The sequence below is a fragment of the Anomaloglossus baeobatrachus genome, chromosome 3 (assembly GCF_048569485.1).
Source record: "Anomaloglossus baeobatrachus isolate aAnoBae1 chromosome 3, aAnoBae1.hap1, whole genome shotgun sequence".
NCBI classification, from domain to species: Eukaryota; Metazoa; Chordata; class Amphibia; order Anura; family Aromobatidae; genus Anomaloglossus; species Anomaloglossus baeobatrachus.
In genome coordinates, this window is record NC_134355.1 from 300,123,350 (window position 1) to 300,144,152 (window position 20,803).

Sequence of the window (20,803 nt, forward strand, 5' to 3'; positions counted from 1 at the left end):
CTGCTGAAAGGTGTAACGAAGAATGGAAGCCGTGTTCAATAAAATGTTTCTTAGTTCATCAACTGCCTGTCTGTGGCTCCTTTCTGTGAGTAATGAAGGGGCCGGCGAGCCGAGAGAAAAAGGCTTCACCGAGAACCAAGGTTCTGACATGGAAGTATCCCTGCCACCCACACTCTGCCCCAACAACACACCTGTCTTACTAGTGACGGCCGGGCCGGGGGTCAGCCTGCCCCCCTCAGGGCGGGAGACCGCGACTACACCCCCTGAGGCGCCCCCTGCCCCGTTACAATACGATGTCCCCAACATACCCACACACAATATAATGTCCCCAAACAGCCTCTTAAACAGAATCATGTACCCTCAAACTGCATAGCTACTAACCATCCAGGACTGTGCCCTGTGCCAATTTGAAGTTCAGGTTTTCATCTCAACTTCTATGCACTCTCTGTGCGAGCATCTTCATTGCTGTGTAGCTCCTCTTCCTCTGGGTGAATCCAGCATCTTTACTCTGTACACACTTACATTAATTACAGTAAATAAAAAAAATATTTTCTTCTTGTCATCTGGTTTCCTAGGAATCAAACCCACAACCTTTTTCATTGCAGGCAGCCGCTAAAGCTATGAGCCAAAAATTGGGAGCATTTTCTATAATTGAAGCTGCATTGCAGCCTTTGAACCAACAGGCAGATTATACTAGTACATAGACATACAGCACTCTATATACCAGTGCATTTGTATGTCCCTGGATTCTAGAGGGAAAATAGGTCAGATTTTTTTATTCCAATAAATTTGCTAAAAAATAATAAAACAATTACAAGAACTATACTATGTATGTTTTTAACTAATAAACATCACAAATCAGTAAATTACATGGACATATTTGGGTTCTCTGTAATCATAATAGTCCATACAACACATTGATCACATTATTTACAGTGATTGGAAAATGGCATAAAAATTGTGTTATTTAATTTTTTCTTCATTAACCCTTAAAAAAAGATAACAAAAATGTATTGCTGTGGCCAGGTTCACCCGATGTATTTTTCTACTGTTTTTTAACCCATGTTTTCTGCAAGTGTCTGCACTACAGTAAATAATAATCATCTAATTATAATGCATTTGCTCTTTTTTTATGAAAAGCTTTGATTCTGATTTAAAATGCAATGGCATTGTTTCTTTACACACTTTTTTTTTTTTTTTTCCCAGACTCCACATAGAAGACTATAGAGAAAATAAAGCACCAAAACCACACAGTTCAGCTGCATTTATAGGCATGAGTTTTGCTATGTACATGGTGTATTTTTTCTGCACTTCTTTTGTATAAAACTTCTGCTATGTTTAAGGCCTGCGCCACACATCCGTGCCTCCGGTACGTTTTTGGCATTTTTTACACGTACCGGAGACACGTGCTGATGTTGACACAGTATTTTTAATATAAAAAGCCTCACGTCAGTGTTTGCGCACGGAGCGTGTGTCCGTTCCGTGCGTACGTTTGAGCGTGCCGAAAAAGCGCTGACATGTCCGTTTTCCACCGGCATAACGTCCTCACGGATCCATTAAATCCTATGGGTCCGTGTTTACACGTACGTGATACGGATGGCCTCCGTATGCTATCCGTGTGGTCCGTGTCCGTGTTTTAATTAGAAAGGTTGTTACAATCTCAAATACTTTCAGGTGGCGTAGCTAACATATTTTTTTTGCACAAAACTAACTATGCATTTGCAGAAGGAGTGAGCAAGCAAGCAGTTGTAGTTCTGTGTATTGAAAGATATATTTTGAGCAAAATTTCGGCTTCGAAATATAATAATGGCACCACGGGTGGACACGGAGAAACTGATAACAGCTGTCGAGACTCACCCACCATTATGGGATACACGTGTTGATGGTTACCATGACCGACTGACAGTTGACCGCCATTGGAATCAAGTAGCTGAGGAAGTGTACCCCAATAATGCATGGGCTAGATGTTCGCCTGCAAAGCGTGCTAAATATGGTAAGTTGTTGTATGTTTTTATATTTATTTATTTAATATATATATTAGGATTTTTCAAATAATTACAAACTGTGAATGTTTTGTTATAGTTATGTTGTCTTTTAGTTAAAAAATCTTTGTGAAGAATTGGTATATGTACTACTCTATATATTGAGTTCATGTTAAATTTTTAAAAAGTTAACCAAACATTTCATAACTTACAAAAATCAAAGTATACTTATTTTTGTAATCTGACTTTGAATTCTTCATGAAGTTAATTAATTAACTGATTAAACTGTCATGTGTTTTTTAATTCCCTGTTTTATTAGTCTAATTTTAGTATCACAATTTCAATTCATGTTTTTTTATTTTTAATATTTTTTTTTAATTTAGTTAAATAACATTTCAATATCATGACCTACATGAATAAAATAATATTTCTAGTAATTTATTGCCAAATGATATTGCTAAAAAAAAAAAGGAAAATTTAAATATATATGACAATTACTTCAAAGATAATTTATCAGAAATATTATTTTGTTATGTGTGAATGTCTAAAAATGCTTTTGAATGAAGAATATATAAAAAAATGTTTTTTCCTCAAAAGTATTTGGCCAACATTATTTTGTTAAATTGTATATTACATTTAGCAAACATTATTTTAATTAATGTGTGCAGATTTATGGTGAATGTTGCAAGTGACATATTTTTTAAAATTACACAGTTGACTTGGTCAAAAGGCGTTGGCGTTCAGCACGTGATCAGTACCGAAGGGAGTACAACCCTATACCATCCTCATCCAGCCAAGGCCGCAAACGCAGATATGTTTATTATGAACAAATAAGCTTCCTAGCACCCATCTTAGAAGTAACACAGTAAGTTTTTGTTTTTTTTAGAAGAAAAAAAAAAAATGCAACATTCATTTACTTCATGAAGATAATTGTACAAATATAAATGTTAAGATTGTAATATGTTGTCTCATTTCTTATAGAACGGAGGATAATCTAGACGATTCAGATGATCAACCAACAGCAGGTCCCTCTGCTACAGCCACCTCAGCATCAGAACAAGAACCTGGCAGAGAAGACAGTGAAAATCCAGAGATTCAACAAGATGCAGCAACTGAATCACATGAGGGTGGGACAGAGAGTGCACAAACCAACACCCAAGGCTCATCAACACAACAAACAATCACACCAGCTACACAATCAACACAAACAAATGTACTTCCACGTTTTGCACCACAACCTCTACGTGCAAGAAGAATCCGCAGACCTGAGGAAATGAGATCCTTACCGGAAATAATTGACACACGCATTATTCACATAATGAACACTCTAATTCCAGAAACAGATGCCGAGCGCTTTTGTCGGTCTTTATCTTCTAGCTTAACCAAAATTCCATCCGATAGGCAGGAACGTGTACGTGCTGCTATGCTGACCCTACTGTCAGCTAGTCAGGCAGAACAGGAACCAGTGAGAGTATATGAGGCCATAGAAAATTGGCGTACCATTATGCAACAACATACAGTCCCAAACACAACAGACAATCAAAATACAATTTCAACACAAACAACAATGGCAACTGTAATAGTCAATAATCCAGTATTACAACAATCTGGTCAACCTTCAATTGCTTCAAGTACGTTATTCCCAACACCAATTAGACAAGGGTATGTTGCAACCAATACTGGTGCCTTAAGCACTGTACAAAGTGCTACCTCACAGCAACCCATGAACTATATGAATTTACAACCCACTCCAAGTACTAGTTACTTTACTCAACCCACAAATATTGGTGGTTTACCTAACTTGTTTCCTGGTTCAACATACCCACAATCATTCATGATGCCTCATTATCCAATCTCAACTATGTTACCTACACCACACTTACAAACATCAGTCAACTATCCTCAAGGTCAACAACATACACACACACAATACCCAATTACCCATGTAGATCCACAGGTGTACTCAACAACAGGCAATGTGTTGGGACAAACAAGCATGCAACAGACTGTTCCACACACTACTGTAGTTAGTAATAGGAATGTTGTTCAGCAAACAACTGCTTCCATTCCTGAAAATACCATTTCTGAGGCCACACAAAACAACATACTCAGCAACACTCAGGTTACTTCACTAGAAGATCTTGTTGACTTATGATACACATTTTTGGTAATCTTTACATTCAAACAACAAATATGATGAATGTGTCAAAATTTAAAAAAAGAGGGATTTCCAAAAATGTGTAAACTCTGAGTTTAAAAAAAAAAAAAAAAACATGTGTGATTATATTTAGTGACGGATCACATATATGTTTGATGGAATGGTTTTTTTTTTTATTTTAGGAACACATTTGTACCCAACCAATTTGATGGTTAGATTACTTCTTATATTCTCAAAACACAGTTTACATTTATTATGTCTATGTCAATGTCCAACATGAGACCAACTTAATTGGTCGACAATTTTACAACATTGTAAGCAATGCACACATTTTTGAAAATGTACTCTTGTAAGTAAAGTATATTTTTAATTTTAGAAAGAATACCATAAAAATTTACATTTTGTAAAATTTAACAGAAGATGAACAATATGTTCATTTTTTATTTTGATGTGAAAAAATAACAGCATTACTTTATGGATTAATATGCTTATTATTAATAAAAAAATATGTTTGTGAAAAAAACTATCATGTTTATTATTTAAATTTATAAATAATATTGCATTTTTTCAATAGACGTTTAACATTATTAATGTTGTAAGTTTAAAATAACAAAAAAAACATGATAGTAACACAGAAATTTACAAAAACATACATACAACATTCAGAAATCCATGTTGTTAACAGAAATGTCAGTTGATGATTAACGCATTTTCACTTTAATACAAGTAAGATTTAAGCTCTTAGATGTTTAGAAAAAATTACACATTTTCGTATAAGAAAAAATAATAAATTTTTATCGAAATAAATCCATGACAATCTTAACAAACATCACTATTATTATTATCATCAAAAAAATTAAAGTAATCAGTAAATAAATTTCTAATTTGTAAACCAGATGTCACGGAATTAGGAGACATAGGTTCACCTGTTGGATTAACAACAAGGTTTATCTGAAATTCATCATCCACATAAGTTCCTCCTTCATGTATCCGACAGAAATTGTGAAGCACTATGGTAGCCTTGAGGACAGATGTGACAAAGTTTGGCTGCAACTGAATAGTTGTCTGATAAATGCGCCATTTGTTAGCTAAAATACCAAATGCACACTCCACATAACGTCTTGCTTTAGTTAGCCGATTATTAAAGTACTGTTTCCTGTCATCAATGGATCTCCTTGGATATGGTCGCATAACATGTTTGGATAATGCAAATCCTGCATCTGCTACCATCACATATGGTGCCAACGGTCCAGATGTACCAGGTAGGGCAACTGGTGGGGGGATCAATAATGCATTTTCTTGCAGGCGTTGGGCTAATCTTGATGAACGGAAAATACGGGCATCTGAGGCACTACCATAGGCCCCAATGTCTGCATAAATAAAACGGTATTCTGTGTCAACCAATGCCAAAATAACAACGGAAAAAAACTTATGAAAATTGAAATAACGTGACCCAGAGTTTGGTGGCTTTTTAACTCTGAAATGCTTGCCATCCAAAGCTCCTATGCAGTTAGGAAAGTCAACAGAGTCCTTGAAGCCCTTTGAGATTTTCAACCAATCTTCTCTGTTTGGCTGAGGCATCATTTGTTCTTTTAAATGTTGCCATATCATGTCGCATGTGTGACGTACTATAACGGCAATGGTTGATCTCCCCAACAAAAAATCAAAATGTAAAGCACTAAAAGATTGACCAGTCGCCAAGAATCTATGAACACAAGACAAACAATGATTTACAATTAACAATATGTTATTTTAAATTAAAGCAATCAAAAGAAAACACAAACATTGATTCAAAACAGATATTACATCAATAAAGATCAATTACACATTTCAATGTGAAAAATAACACATTTACAAAAAATTATAAAAAAAAAAAAATACCTCAGAGTCACCATAAATCTCTCCTCTGGGGAAATGGAAAGCCGCATCCAAGTGTCCTGATGTTGCAAATGAGGTCGTAAAATATTTAGTAAGTAATCAAAACTCTCAACTGACAAACGGCAGTATGAAAAAAACTTATCTGGGAAATTCCGTAACTCAAAAAATAAAGTATGGAAATGACCATGCATAGGCCGCATCATCATTAGTGGATGCACCCACAATCTGGTTCTTCTTACATTATCATATTGCAACATGTGCCGTCTAACGCCAAAACGACGAGATATAATCCAACATAAAAACACTAAGGCCTCCGTGGATAATGGCATTGCGAAAATTTTGTCACAACACATAGGTGCTCCTAGGCAAAATACAAGCAGGAAACAGTTTATAGTTAACTTATATTTATGTCCTAATCACAAACACCTATGTGTCATTTAATTCCAAGTAATCACCATTATCTCAATGTGTGAAACATGTTTAACACGCACAAAAAACGGACTGCACACGGAACACACACTGACGTATTTCACGCACAGGAAAACGCACACACGTACACACGTATGACACACGATATGCATACGGACACTACACGGAGGGGAAAAACGGACTGCAAATACGGAACACGGACACAAAAAACGGACTACAGCAAACGTACGTTTTTTACACGTGAGTGTGGCAGAGGCCTAAAGAGAATCCGTCAGCAGGTTTTTGCTATGTAATCTGAAGACAAGCATGTGGTAGGGGTTAAAACAGTGAATTCAGTGATATGTTCTAATCAACCTGTGTGTTGTTGTTTACTTACAATGAAGGCTGTATCATTGCATGAAGCACTTGCAAAACCAACCACACAACCTCCTTTAATAAGCAGCTCACTGTCTATAGACAATTTACATAAGGAGCCTGGTGTAAGCGGGGTTAGCTTTCTGAGCTCTGCTACATTCTACAACTAAGAACTCTGATTGTGTCATAACTGCTGCACCCTGTAAACTAAGTGACACATTATTGGATTCAGGTTCTTTTTTTCTACATAATGCTAATGTCAGATGAGGTGGCAAAAACCTGGCAAAAGATTCCCTTTAACTATTTAAGCAAAGTAGATGTGATTTCATGAAAGAAGCTGCTGAACTATGCAGTTTTGGTGCTTTTATTTCTCTAGAGACGTCAATGTGGACCCAAAAAAAATCCCATATAAAACAAACTAAATTACTTTTTAAGATTGAAAGCTTTTTTGTACTAAGAAAGAACATAAAAAGTGCTGATTTATTTCTGTACCCAAAAAAAAGGGTGAAAAGCATAAAAAAGTACTAATAATATTTTCAGAGGACACATCCAGCCCAGCTGGAAATATGTTATCATAAAAACCGCATAGTCCCCCTTAAATAGAATAAGACAAATAAAGTGAGGGGTAAAGTCCCAAAAGATATAACACCCTATCAAGTCACACAGACTGGAGAATTAACTTCAGAGCACGAAAATAAAATCTCAGTTTTATTAATAATTCAGATACATTAGAATCATACATATAACAAACAAATAGAAACATTTGTGAAAACGTGGGCAAAGGAAGATCCAAAAAATTCCAAGGATTAGCAGACATAAATCAGAAATTGTAGACTATTCTTAGGGGTACTTTGCACGCTGCGACATCGCAAGCCGATGCTGCGATGCCGAGCGCGATAGTCCCCGCCCCCGTCGCAGATGCGATATCCTTGTGATAGCTGCCGTAGCGAACATTATCGCTACGGCAGCTTCACATGGACTCACCTGTCCTGGGATGTCGCTCTGGCCGGCGACCCGCCTCCTTATTAAGGGGGCGGGTCGTACGGCGTCACTGCGATGTCACACGGCAGGCGGCCAATAGGAGCGGAGGGGAGGTGATGAGCGGGATGTAAACATCCCGCACACCTTCTCCCTTCTGCATATCCTACGGGAGCCGCGGTGATGCTGGTAGGAAATGTTTCTCTCTCCTGCGGCTTCACACATAGCGATGTGTAGTGCTGCTGGAGCGAGGAACAACATCGGACCATCGCGTCAGCGTAATTATGGATTACACCGACGCTACACCAATGATACGATTACGACGCTTTTGCGCTCGTTAATTGTATCATCTAGGCTTTACACACTACGATGTCGCCTGCGATGCTGGATGTGCGTCACTTTCAATTTGACCCCACCGACATCGCACCTGCGATGTCGTAGTGTGCAAAGTACCCCTTAGGGTATATGGCAAATCAGATATTGGGTGCCACAAGAAAATGAAGTGAGAGAGGGGAGCCAGCACGATCTGAAAATGGCATGCATCATATAAAAAGTGCAAATTCACAGATTTATTCCAACTGTACTGTAATATAAATGAGAATTTTAGCAAATAATTGATCAATTCTTTGAGCCACCCCTGCCAACGTCACTGCAAATCTCAATAGGGGGGTCCTACACTATATTCTGTATTTCATGTGCCATGCGGCCTCCTAGATAAAGTTAAAAGCAGAACCATAATGGAGCACACATACCTGTAACCTGTATATATAACCACTTCTATGTTGGAAAAGAGGCAATTGTGGATAGAGGCCAGCCCAGGTCCCAGCATGTGGAGCAAGCTCTACACATACCAGGACTATATCAGAACTGACTCTCCCAGTGCCCGACAGCAACCATTGATAAAGGCGGACCAGATCCAAGTATGGTGCTTAATTAGCAATGCCTGTGGCAAGGGTGAGGCAACTGGATGTGAACAGCCACCAACAGGAGGAATATATTGCAAACCAAGATCAGGCGTGCATAGCATGGTGGTGACCAGCCACCAGACATTTGTAGCATAACTACAACCAAACAGAGAGAGAGGGGAGCCAGCACGATCTGAAAATGGCATGCATCATATAAAAAGTGCAAATTCACAGATTTATTCCAACTGTACTGTAATATAAATGAGATTTTTAGCAAATAATTGATCAATTCTTTGAGCCACCCCTGCCAACGTCACGGCAAATCTCAATAGGGGGGTCCTACACTATATTCTGTATTTCATGTGCCATGCGGCCTCCTAGATAAAGTTAAAAGCAGAACCATAATGGAGCACACATACCTGTAACCTGTATATATAACCACTTCTATGTTGCAAAAGAGGCAATTGTGGATAGAGGCCAGCCCAGGTCCCAGCATGTGGAGCAAGCTCTACACATACCAGGACTATATCAGAACTGACCCTCCCAGTGCCAGACAGCAACCATTGATAAAGGCGGACCAGATCCAAGTATGGTGCTTAATTAGCAATGCCTGTGGCAAGGGTGAGGCAACTGGATGTGAACAGCCACCAACAGGAGGAATATATTGCAAACCAAGATCAGGCGTGCATAGCATGGTGGTGACCAGCCACCAGACATTTGTAGCATAACTACAACCAAACAGAGAGAGAGGGGAGCCAGCACGATCTGAAAATGGCATGCATCATATAAAAAGTGCAAATTCACAGATTTATTCCAACTGTACTGTAATATAAATGAGATTTTTAGCAAATAATTGATCAATTCTTTGAGCCACCCCTGCCAACGTCACGGCAAATCTCAATAGGGGGGTCCTACACTATATTCTGTATTTCATGTGCCATGCGGCCTCCTAGATAAAGTTAAAAGCAGAACCATAATGGAGCACACATACCTGTAACCTGTATATATAACCGCTTCTATGTTGCAAAAGAGGCAATTGTGGATAGAGGCCAGCCCAGGTCCCAGCATGTGGAGCAAGCTCTACACATACCAGGACTATATCAGAACTGACCCTCCCAGTGCCAGACAGCAACCATTGATAAAGGCGGACCAGATCCAAGTATGGTGCTTAATTAGCAATGCCTGTGGCAAGGGTGAGGCAACTGGATGTGAAGAGCCACCAACAGGAGGAATATATTGCAAACCAAGATCAGGCGTGCATAGCATGGTGGTGACCAGCCACCAGACATTTGTAGCATAACTACAACCAAACAGAGAGAGAGGGGAGCCAGCACGATCTGAAAATGGCATGCATCATATAAAAAGTGCAAATTCACAGATTTATTCCAACTGTACTGTAATATAAATGAGATTTTTAGCAAATAATTGATCAATTCTTTGAGCCACCCCTGCCAACATTACGGCAAATCTCAATAGGGGGGTCCTACACTATATTCTGTATTTCATGTGCCATGCGGCCTCCTAGATAAAGTTAAAAGCAGAACCATAATGGAGCACACATACCTGTAACCTGTATATATAACCGCTTCTATGTTGCAAAAGAGGCAATTGTGGATAGAGGCCAGCCCAGGTCCCAGCATGTGGAGCAAGCTCTATACATACATACCAGGATTATATCAGAACTGACCCTCCCAGTGCCAGACAGCAACCATTGATAAAGGCGGACCAGATCCAAGTATGGTGCTTAATTAGCAATGCCTGTGGCAAGGGTGAGGCAACTGGATGTGAACAGCCACCAACAGGAGGAATATATTGCAAACCAAGATCAGGCGTGCATAGCATGGTGGTGACCAGCCACCAGACATTTGTAGCATAACTACAACCAAACAGAGAGAGAGGGGAGCCAGCACGATCTGAAAATGGCATGCATCATATAAAAAGTGCAAATTCACAGATTTATTCCAACTGTACTGTAATATAAATGAGATTTTTAGCAAATAATTGATCAATTCTTTGAGCCAACCCTGCCAACGTCACGGCGAATCTCAATAGGGGGTCCTACACTATATTCTGTATTTCATGTGCCATGCGGCCTCCTAGATAAAGTTAAAAGCAGAACCATAATGGAGCACACATACCTGTAACCTGTATATATAACCGCTTCTATGTTGCAAAAGAGGCAATTGTGGATAGAGGCCAGCCCAGGTCCCAGCATGTGGAGCAAGCTCTACACATACCAGGACTATATCAGAACTGACCCTCCCAGTGCCAGACAGCAACCATTGATAAAGGCGGACCAGATCCAAGTATGGTGCTTAATTATCAATGCCTGTGGCAAGGGTGAGGCAACTGGATGTGAACAGCCACCAACAGAAGGAATATATTGCAAACCAAGATCAGGCGTGCATAGCATGGTGGTGACCAGCCACCAGACATTTGTAGCATAACTACAACCAAACAGAGAGAGAGGGGAGCCAGCACGATCTGAAAATGGCATGAAAATGAAGTGGTAACTAGAGATGAGCCACCCCCCCTAGTGTTCGAGTTTGGTTCGGTTCATCAAATAGCGAACACCATTGAAGACAATGGCAGGCAAACAAAAACACATACAAACATGCACAAACACGAACACACACACACATATTATGCTCACCCTACCTTCCGTTCCATCGCCGGCCTCCTGGAACTTGCAGTTCGCTGGTACAGGATGTGTATCGAGTAACCATGCAATCGATGCCACGGAGCTTCTGCTGCCAGAGCGCTAACGTCAAAGGCAGGAGCCTCTTACCTCTGATTGGCCAGCGCGCTGCCTTTGAGTAGCGTCTGACAGAGGAAGTTCCTCTCTCGTCGCGATGGTTACCTCATACACGTAGTTCGCCGCTACAGGATGTGCATCGGGTAACCATCGCGACCGATGCCGGAACTTCCGCTGCCAGAGAGCTGACGTCAAAGGCAGGAGCCGCTTGCTTCTGATTGGCCAGCGTGCTGCCTTTAAGTAGCGTCTGACAGAGGAAGTCCCTCCCTTGTCGCGATGGTTACCCGATACACATCCTGTAGCGGCGAACTACGTGTATCGGGTAACCATCGCGACGAGGGAGGAACTTCCTCTGTCAGACGCTACTCAAAGGCAGCGCGCTGGCCAATCAGAGGCAAGCAGCTCCTGCCTTTGATGTCAGCGCTCTGGCAGCAGAAGTTCTGGCATCGATCGCGATGGTTACCCGATACACAGGTAGAGCGGGTACCCCGAGGCAACCTTTGGTTGTTGGTAAAGTCTATGGTGTTAGTAGACGAGGTGCAGAATGAATCAGATGACACAGGGCTTGCAGTTTAGGTCTTTTACTCACTGTTTCAGTTGCTGCAGCAAACCGGTTGCCCACAGTATGCTGGGATTCACTGTCAGGTGCCTCCGCCAATCCCGGGTACTTCAGAGGTCAATACCGGTGCACCCCTCCTGTGTCTCTTCCCTGACTGACGTCTTAGCCTTGACTCTATTAGTTGAACTGGTCTCGGCCTCCACCACAGGGCCTGTACAAAGGGGGCTAACCGTAGTTGTATCTTGCTCCCTTCACCGGGGATCTGTGGTGGGTTGTGGCCCTGGGTGCTTGCAACCACCCCAGGCCTTCGGTGTTACTTTTGAGGAATTGTCTTTCTTCCCTCTGTCTGGGGACCGTCCCCGAATGCCGCCAGATCCCTCCACCCGATCTTCCCGTGGAACAGGCCACGAGCCAATATGCCCTTCCGTGGCCCTGGAATCCTTTCTTTCTTTCTTTAGGTGTCACCTGGGCCTAACTAGACCCCAGGATCTCCACCAGGAACTTCTTTCCGTCACTTTCTCTTCTGTCTGCTGTCCTCTCCTGACAGCCCACTCCTTCTCTCTCACTGCCTGACAGGCTGACTGAACTTGAACTACCTGGTTCCCTTGTCTATTCACTTTTGCTGACTCCTCCCACACACCCACTTACTAGGCCCCACCCACACTATTGGGACCAGAAATGGGACTTACATCTATGGGGGTTGCTGCCTCTATCCCTGACCCAGTGTATGCCTACCAATTGGTGTGTGCAAGTTTAGTCTGTGGACCGGCATATGACCTCATTGTTACACAGGATGGGACATCACACCTCTGGCTGAGGTTCAATATCTCTGTGGTGACGGAAGCCTCAGGGGCGCCACAACTGTAATAACCGATGTTGTACATGAGGATCAATCGGAATAAATGCTTGCTAAGTCCACAGCTATAAACATCAGAAGGTTATGTCTTAATCTCCAACTACCAGCAGATAATGTCAGTGACAGGTTGTAATGCTTGCTTGATGAGGCTAAAGCTTTTAATTCAGTTGAGGGAGTATTTATGGGCAGTGATGGAAAAGGTGGGCCTGGGGCCCACTTTTATTTCCTGGGTTAAATTACTGTATGGTAGCCCATCGAGTGAAAGGGGGACTCTCACTAAGCTTTACATTAAAAAGAGGCACAAGCCAGGGCTGTCCTTTCTCCCCTCTACTCTTTGCATTGGTGATTGAACCCCTCAAGGTTATTATTAGGAAACATCCTGGCATAACAGATTTTCGAAATGGCATTGTGGAGGATGAGGTGGCCCTTTATGCTGATGACATGCTCCTGTTCCTGGTCGATGCCTTATCCAGTTTAAAGGTAGCAATGGACACTATTGAAAGATTTGGGACATACTGTACGTATTACAGTCTAGTCATTAATTGGCACAAATCAGCCCTACTCCCGATAGATAATACCAATAACCTATCAAAATATACGAGTTTGGACCTGCAAGTAGGATCGCAAGTGATATATTTGAATATTAACACCACAACAAAAATAGTAGACTATGAAACTTTGAATCACGTGTCAATACTTAAAAAAATTCAGGATAAACTGAATGCTTGGGCTAAATTGTCGTTATCTGTCATGGGGCGTGCCAGCCTTATAAAGATGGTTTGGATGCCCCAGCTGCTATATGTACTACATAATGCCCCTGCCTGGATACTGAATATATATTTTTAAACAGTAAATAGCCTTTTTAGAAAGTTAATATGGAGAAAAAAAAAGACTCCTAGAATTAGATTAGAAACTTTGCAGAGGGACAAGCAGTCATATGGATTAGCCATTCTGTACCCATAGGCATACTTTGTAGCAGCCCAGCTTTAGCATATTCAAGGATGATATGATTCGGGGGGAGGCAGTATCCAGTTTCTGCTACTTCAATAATATTTTAAAATGCAGGACTTGTATGCGACATTTGAGACTCATACCATCATGTCTTTGCTAGATAGCCTTCCTATAGTAGTTTTGATCCACAAAATATGGTGGAAAGTAAGAATCTTACAGGAAATGTATGGGGTCTCACAATTTAACTTGTTGTAGGAGACTTTGCGGCTTCTTCACATATATGGCCTACTGGACTTTCACACTTGGAAGTCTAGAGGGATAGACAGATTTTCTTGGGTGAGCGGGATATAAACATCCCACCCATCTTCTCCCTTCCGAATTGCCGGTGGACAGCGGGTGCAGGTAAGGAGATGTTTGTTGCTCCTGCGGCTTCACACACAGCAATGTGTGGAGTTGCAGGAACAACAGACAACATCGTACCTGCGGATGAACCGACATTATGAAAATGACCGACGTGACACAGATCACCGATTTTTGACTGTTTCACGCTCGTTCATCTTCTCTCCTAGGCTTTACACGTTGCGACGTCGTTACCGGCACCGGATGTATGTCACTTTCGATTTGACCCCGATGATATCGCAGTAGCGATGTCGCAACGTGCAAAGTACCCCTTAGTAAGTGGTCATATCAAGGAATTCTCCCACTTGCAGATAGAATTTGGCCTTCCCCACAGTGAATTTTATAAATATTTGCAATTAAAGCACGCATATCAAGCTGATAGACATTTCTTTGATGACTGTGTTCCCAAACTCTTATCATTCGCAGAACTGCACAGACCAGGTGATCGAGGGGATTAATTTCTACTCTCTATACTGATGTCGTAAACCTTATACTAATACTCCAGACGGTAAATTCAAAAGCAAAATGGGAGGGAGAATTGGTTTCCATCGAGGATAACTAGGTAGCTGAAATCCTGGAAATAGCAAGCCCATAGATTATTTCAGCTGTATCTACTCCATCATAAGTACTGTACCTGGCAGTTTTTATTCGATATAGGGCTACATTCTTTTCCCCAATGTAATAGATGTAAAATTCATGATCCAACCCTGTTACAAATGATGTGTGTGATGGTTCCGATGTGGGAAATATCTTGTGCCCTGTTATGTTCTGCCATGCTCTTCTACAGAGCTGTTACTTGCCTGTTCCATTGTGTAGAGCGTTTTGAAGGTTTAGATGCTCTGCTGTTTGTCTTGAGCTTCTGTGGATGGGTTGTTACTCAGCACTGGGTCCTACGCTAGTGCTGGGAGGGGCTTTCCCAGATGCTTCTCATTCCACGTGATTGCTCTGCTTTATTAAGGAGCATGCTCACCCGGAATGTCGTCAGTCGTATTTCCTGATTCCGCAGTAAGTGCTCTTGGTTCCCATTTGTGTACAGTTATCTGATCTTGGCTTCTCGACCCTGGACTGTAGTTGACTCTGCTCTGCCCGCCCCCCTGTTCTTTGTCGTTACCTCCTGGCTTCTGATCTCAGACCTTCTCCTGACCACGTTTCCTCCTGCTCCCTCTATCCTATACGTACTCTACTGGTATCCTGACCCTTGGCCTGTATCTTGATCTCGTCTCTGCCTTCTCCCTGTGTCCTGTCGTGTCCTCCTGGTTCCTGATCCCAACTTGTTTGACTACTTCTCCGTTCACACTGCACGCACGTAGTATCTAGTGCCACCAAGTGACTAGCATCACACTACACCACATAGTGTTGAGCATCACAATGTGGTCCTATCCAATTCTGGAACGATTCTGGAAAGTGGTTACGAGCACCATTAGTAAGGTATATTCAGTTGAGATATGTAGAGGATTTGCCCATTGATGACTATGGCAAGATAGCTGTAGCCCGAATGTGATATATGGCTGGCCAGGAAACTACTGGCTCAGTACTAGTTATCCGAGCGACGCCCTGTGTTACCGAAATATGTAGACAAGATAAATTGGTTAATAAATAAGGAAAAACACATTTACATCAAAAAGTATTGTATTAATAAGTTTGATAAGATCTGGGCACCTTGGATAGACAATTCAGGTCTGGCATCCAGTGAGCTTGATTCTAGATTCAGACTGGGTTTGCCCTCCTTTTGGTCCTTCTTTATCCTATGTTAGATGACGTCAGGAATGTGTGCCAAAGTTTTATATTTTTGCAAGTTGAATCTGTTTTTGTGTTATTTTATATTGTTTCTTTTGTTTGTTAAAAATGTACAAAATATTCAATAAAAAGTATTTGATTTTAAAAAATATTGTACTAAATGAAGGAAAAGAACAATACATGTGTTGATGTGTTCTTAATTTAGGTAGATTCATGTTTTTCTATAAATGGGACTTAGATACATTTTATTAGCAATCATTACAGAAATATAGGCAATTCCAAAGGGTTCAATTGTTTGTTTTTTCAGTAGCAAATCTATGCTGTATTTAGAGACCGACAATTGCACTAACTGTGTGCTAACACAAGATGTCGCCAAAGACTACAAACTGCTGCTTACATCTGATGGTAATAATTATACATGCTTTAGATCAGTTAGTGAAGCATTATTATAGGTTAGATTTTCATAACACAGTTTCATATAAGATTCCAGATGTACTGTACATACAACAGATGAACAATGGATACCATTAGTGCTCAAAGCAGGAGCGGAAATACCATTGATGCAACCTGTGCAACCGCACAGGGGCCTGACAGGTAAGGGGTCCCACTTCCACCTCCAAAATAGCAAGCAACTTTAGTCACATACTCAAAAAGGAATGCATTATGATGAACCATTGGACTGCAAATGGCCTATACATAGTCCATTCACACGGGCCCTCTTTTGCAGAGGCAAAACCCCCTAGTTTGCCAGTCTGAGTTGTCTCCCTGGTGGCTGCATTTTGCTGCCCCCGCACTGGGATTTGGCCTTTCCCTGAGCCAGCTGTCTAGCTGACAGCTGGCTCAGAGAAAGTGCAGTGCTCCGGCCACCAGCAATTAACTGTACTCACGCCTTTCAGACATGAATAGAATTGAAGCCCTGTCCACTGGCAATTCCAGGTCAGGGCAAAGTCAGCAGCATGATTAGGTCATCTGATCACACTGCTGGGTGCACACAGCTTAATGGTAAGTTCTCTAGTACAGCTGAAGACACCAAAGTTTTTTGTAATGGGGGGGTATTTGAGTCTGGGGAATGAGGGAGTAGATGGGTGATGACAGATAAAGGGAGTGGGTGATAATTTTGAGGACACAGTTTAGGGCACGAGGAGGAGATGGGTGCTTACCCAGAATTAGGATTGAGGGGAGGAGAGAAATTTGAGGTCAAAGTTTGAGAAGTAGTTAAATGCATGGGAGCAGACACAGTGTGGACAGTGATGGAGAGGAGGGGTATAGACACAGTATGGTGAGCAAGGTGGGTGAATGTCTGAGGCAAGCAAGGAGTGGGAGAAATTTGAGGACACAGTATGAGGAACAAGGGTGATGTTTGATAAATTAGAATGAGAGGGGTTATGAGTGCAGATACAGCATGGAAAGAAAGGGGGGCTTGAATCAGGAAATAGTGCTACGGGGATGTATGCGTACACAGTATGGGGAGAGAGGGGGATGGGATGGGTGCAGACACAGTATAGGGAGTGGGGGATGTGTGAGGAGACATTATGGAAAGTGATAGGGTAAATGTGTTATGAGACAGTACGGTTAGCAGGGGTGTATGAGAGGAGACAGTATGGGGGATGTGTAAGGAACCTTTTTGAGAGGAATAGTGTGAGATAGACACTATGGGGGAGAAATGTGTGAGGTGCCAGTCACACTAAACAACATCGCTAGCAACATCACTGCTAACGAACAACTTTTGTGACGTAGCAGCGATGTTGCTAGCGATGTTGCTGTGTGTGACATCCAGCAACAACCCGGCCCCTGCTGTGAGGTCGTTGGTTGTTGCTGAATGTCCTGGGCCATTTTTTAGTTGTTGCTCTCCCGTTGTGAAGCACACATCGCTGTGTGTGACAGCGACAGAGCAACAACTAAATGTGCAGGCAGCAGGACCCGGCTTCTGCAGACTCTGGTAACCACAGTAAACATCGGGTAACCAAGAAGCCCTTACCTTGGTTACCCGATATTTACCTTCGTTACCAGCCTCCGCCACTCTCAGCTGTCAGTGCCGGCTCCTGCTCTGTGCACATGTAGCTGCAGTACACATCGGGTAATTAACCTCATGTGTACTGTAGCTAGGAGAGCAGGGAGCCAGCGCTAAGCAGTGTGCGCGGCTCCCTGCTCTCTGCACATGTAGCTGCAGTACACATGTGGTAATTAACCCCATGTGTACTGTAGCTAGGAGAGCAGGGAGCCAGCACTAAGCGGTGTGCGCTGGTAACCAAGGTAAATATCAGGTTGGTTACCCGATATTTACCTTAGTTACCAAGCGCAGCATCGCTTCCATGCGGCGCTGCTGGCTGGGGGCTGGTCACTGGTTGCTGGTGAGCTCACCAGCAACTCGTGTAGCCACTAGAGATGAGCGAACCGGTCCCGGTTCGGCTCGAGGCCGGTTCGCCGAACGGGGGTCCCGTTCGAGTTCGGTTCGTCGAACGTTCGACGAACCGAACTCGAACGTATAGGCTATAATGGGAGGCAATCACAAACACATAAAAATGCATTATAAATGTACACAAACAGTTAATAAACATTGCCATAACACTTACCGGTCCTCGCGATCCCTTCTGCACTCTGTCTCCTGCCGCTATTCCATCCGATGATCGCTGAATCCTCCCGGTGACCTGCACTGCCAGCAGAGAAGCAGGACCTATCGTGACGTCAAAATAGCCATGTGACCAGTCACGTGGCTATTATCTCATTGGCTACAGACTGGTCACATGACTATGACACGTCATGTAGGACCTGCGAGTGCATCTCTCCGGTACACGGTGCACATATGTGTATCGCCGTGTACCGGCGACATGCTCTAGCACACGGTCGACTCCCCGTTCCGTTAGGGACCGGCTGACACAGCCGGTCATTAACGGAGATCACCGTTGCCATAGCAACGCAGTTAGCGGTGACGTCACCGCTAACCGCGGCTCCGGGAGCACCGTTGCTATGGTAACGCGTCTGTCAGCGTTACCGCTAGCAGCCAGCAGTGATCACTCACGGAGTGAAGGCTGCACGCTGCTTCCCGATTGTAGTGAGCATTGTAGTTAGGATGGAGGTTCCCCAGCCCCAAGTGATGCCCCTCACTACAATCGTCACTACTACTACACTAGAAAGAAAGAAGACAGAAGAGCAGGATCGTGGAGGGCTGACAGGGGGTAATAAAGATGGAGTCTCTAATGTGTCTGTGTATTTATTTCTATTAAAGTATTTTTTCTCTGTGTGGTGTCTTTTTTTAACCCTTTATTGGAGATTCTTAATGGTCGGGTCAAACGTGCCTGACATTAAGAATCTCTGGCTTAATACTGGCTGGTAAAACAAAGCCAGTATTAACTCATGATTACCCAACAAGCCACCCGGCTCCAGGGCTGTTGGAAGAGTTGGATACAGCGCCAGATGATAGCGCTTCTATGAGAGCGCCATTTTCTGGGACGGCTGCGGACTGAAATCCGCAGCAGAGGCGCCCACAAACCTCGGGCTAACCTGTGCTGCGGATTCCAATCCCCAGCTGCCTAGTTGTACCCGGCTGGACACAAAAATAGGGCGAAGCCCACGTCATTTGTTTTTTAATTATTTCATGAAATAAGTGAAATAATTAAAAAAAACGGGCTTCCCTATATTTTTGGTTCCCAGCCGGGTACAAATAGGCAACTGGGGGTTGGAGGCAGCCCGTGGCTGCCAGCTGTACCTGGCTAGCATACAAAAATATGGCGAAGCCCATGTCATTTTTTTGGTGGGCAAAAAACTTCTGCATACAGTCCTGGATGGAGTATGCTGAGCCTTGTAGTTCTGCAGCTGCTGTCTGCTCTTCTCCATACAGACAGACAGCAGCTGCAGAACTACAAGGCTCAGCATACTCCATCCAGGACTGTATGCAGAAGTTTTTTGCCCCCTGAAAAAATTATAAATTATGTGGCTTCGCCATATTTTTGTATGCTAGCCAGGTACAGCAGGCAGGTACGGCTGCCCCCAACCCCCAGTTGCCTATTTGTACCCGGCTGGGAACCAAAAATAAAGGGAAGCCCTTTTTTTATTATTTCATGAATTTCATGAAATAATTAGAAAACAAATGACGTAGGCTTTGCCCCATTTTTGTGTCCAGCCAGGTACAACTAGGCAGCTGGGATTGGAATCCGCACCACCGGTTGGCCTGAGCTTTCTGGGCCCCACTGCTGCGAATTGCAGTCTGCAGCCACCTCAGAAAATGGCATTTTCATAGAAGCGCCATCTTCTGGCGCTGTATCCAACTCTTCCAGCACCTGCCTGCTATACCTGGCTAGCATACAAAAATATGGCGAAGCTCATGTCCTTTTTTTGTAGCTTTTTGGCAAAAAAAAAAAAAAATGCTTCCCTGGATTTTCCATTGCCAGTGAAGGTAACTCCAAGCAGTGGGGGTTAGCAGCCAGTAGCTGCTTGGATTACCCTTAGCTAGCAATACAAAAAATGCAGCGGGAGTCCATATATATTTTTTTTAATTATTTATTTAAATAACTAAAAATAAAATGGGCTTCCCTGTATTTTGATTGCTGGACATCACAGTGCTGTAAAAATAAATCTTTAAAAAAATGACGTAGCGCTCCGCGGTATTTTTGATTCTCAGCGCAGATAAAGCAGACAGCTATGGGTTGCCACCCCCATCTGCCTGCCGTTACCTTGGTTGGCAATCAAAATACAGGGAAGCCCATTAATTTTTTCTATTTAAAAAATAGTTAAAAAAAAAAAATTACGTTGGGTCCCCCCATTTTTGATAGCCAGCTAGGGTAAAGCAGACGGCTGTAGCCTGAAAACCACAGCTGGCAGCTTTACCGTGGTTGGGGATCCAATGTGGAGGTCCCCTCAGGCTC